General features: G+C 43.6%; 1 pseudogene; it reads right to left on the reverse strand.

Annotated features, from left to right (window-relative positions):
* Positions 1-146: 146 nt before the first annotated feature.
* Positions 147-1,869, reverse strand: LOC114739354 (3-ketoacyl-CoA synthase 15-like; annotated as a pseudogene).
* Between the last annotated feature and the right edge of the window lie 361 nt (positions 1,870-2,230).

Here is a 2,230-nt window from a genome sequence, read left to right on the forward strand (position 1 = left end):
TCAATTTGAAAATTACAGGACAAGTAATATAAAAACAAGCAGGCTTGACATAGGAAGAACGCGTCATCCCCATCTCCATCTCCGTCTCCAGTCTCCACAAATCCACTCTAGTGTGCGTGTGCATAAAAATTTGTGGGCAACGACCACTATGAATCCTCAATCCATGGGCTTTTCTTGGGCTTGGCTGGAGTTCTGATAGCCTTCCAAACAACACTATTACACTTAAAGCCAGACCCGTAAGCTATCTGGCAAATCCTATCACCTTTCTTGACCTTCAAGTTAGCTTCAAGGTGAGCCAACTCATACCAGACACTGCTGCTAGAAGTGTTGCAAATCTCTCCAGAGTCTTCCTCGACGCCTCCATGTACTCCTCCGTGAGGCCCAGGTTTGTTCTGGATCTCATCCAGAACCTTCTTGCTCGTCGCCGTCAAGCACAGGTGCTCGAACGCAAGCTTGTGGTCTGGAACATTGGCTTCGGCTTCTCTTCTTCCTTGAACATCAGATTGGTGAAGAAGTGAACCTGCTCAGACACTGGAAGAACCAGAGGCCCTAGTGTCGTTATGTGCGCTTTAAGCGCATTGCCTCCTACTTCAATGGCGTCCTTGCTCACTGAAAGCCCTCTCCTTCCTCTACTATCTTCCTTCATACGTATGCTTTTGAAGCTCTTCTCATCCATTCCTTTGTGAGTTCGAACTAGCTGCATTACATATATACATACATATATATATATATATGCATAGTACACATCACACATCTGTCACAAAACTGTTATTTCGGCTTATATATATATATGCACATACCTGTTTGAGTTGATACTTGGCACGCCATCGATCAAGGAGAAAATTGGAGAGTATAACAGCGGAAGCTCCCATTCTGAAGAAGCAATTGGGAAGTAGCATGTCCATGTCGTTACCTCCGTACCAAGCGTAGTTGACAGACTCGGTGCTGACAACTAGGGCATAAGATCCGGGGTAAGCATCTAGGAGGTCCCTGGCGAGGTCGACGGCGATGATTCCGGCGGAACAACCCATACCGCCGAGGTTGAAGCTTTGGATGTCGTGGCGGAGCTTGAAGTGGTTGATGACCATGGAGGAGAGTGAGGGGGTTGTGTTGAGAATTCCACAGTTGACGACCAGGATCCTGATGTTGCTGGGCTTCACCTTTGTGGATTCAAGAACATCCTTGATTGCTCCGAACATGACCATGGACGCTTCTTCTCGAGCTTCATTGAGGGAAGCTCGGTACTCCGGACGGAACACTGACCTTGGCATGTACGTCTCGTCTCCTATTCCAGATTTCTTCAGAGCTCTTTCCTGAAACTCTATGGCTTCGTCGTTGAAATTCCCAGATCTTCTAGCAAGCTCTATGAACTCCGCCTTTGATATCTGCATGATATATTCGTTAGTATCATCAGCTCACCATTAACATAAACATCACATCGAATTAAGCTTGCTGTTCAAGTCAGGTTCTAGATAATACCTTGAGTTCATTGGGAGGGCGAAAGCAAGCAAAATCAAGGAGATAAATAGAACGGGAAGTGAGATCGGAGTAAAAGTAAAGGAGGAGGAAGAGAGGTAAAAGAAAGAGGGCGTGGGTGAAATCCCAAGCGAAGAACTGATTGGTGGTTATAGGAGAAGCCACTGAGAGGAGTGCAACGAGAAGGGGTAGGAGGAAGAAGAAATAAGATCGGTGGCTTATGAGGTAGCCATAACCAAGCTTAACATACTTGATGTTCACAGAACTGAGGAAATCTGGGAGCCTTGGTCTCACCCTAACGAAGAAGGAAACAGAACCAGCATTAGGACCGCTGTTCTCAACGCCTCTCTCCACAATCTCTGTGCTAAACTCTCTACTTTCTCCGGATGACATTCTTTCTTCTCACAAGGAAAAGAAACAAAACCTATTATATATCAATATAAAATAAAATCAAAGTAATTGAACAATCTCCATCGAATTTGTTGGGATTATATCATATGTTGCAAGAATAGCAACGAAGCATTTATGCGGGATTTTCCTAGCATCCTCTCTACTATATATATATATATATATATATATATATATATATATATAAGAAGAAAAAAGTTATAACGTGCAGTTTTGTACGTACATCGTCAACTAAAATATATTAAGTATGGTTTTTTGAAGAGACAGAAGAGGCATAGAGTGCATGAATGCGAATAAACAGCAGGCTTGACGCGCCATTGAAATTGCATGCTAACATATCTATTTA

The sequence above is a fragment of the Neltuma alba genome, unplaced genomic scaffold (genome assembly GCF_004799145.2).
Source record: "Neltuma alba isolate B1F8T4 unplaced genomic scaffold, ASM479914v2 tig00013905_pilon, whole genome shotgun sequence".
In the NCBI taxonomy this organism is placed as follows: Eukaryota; Viridiplantae; Streptophyta; class Magnoliopsida; order Fabales; family Fabaceae; genus Neltuma; species Neltuma alba.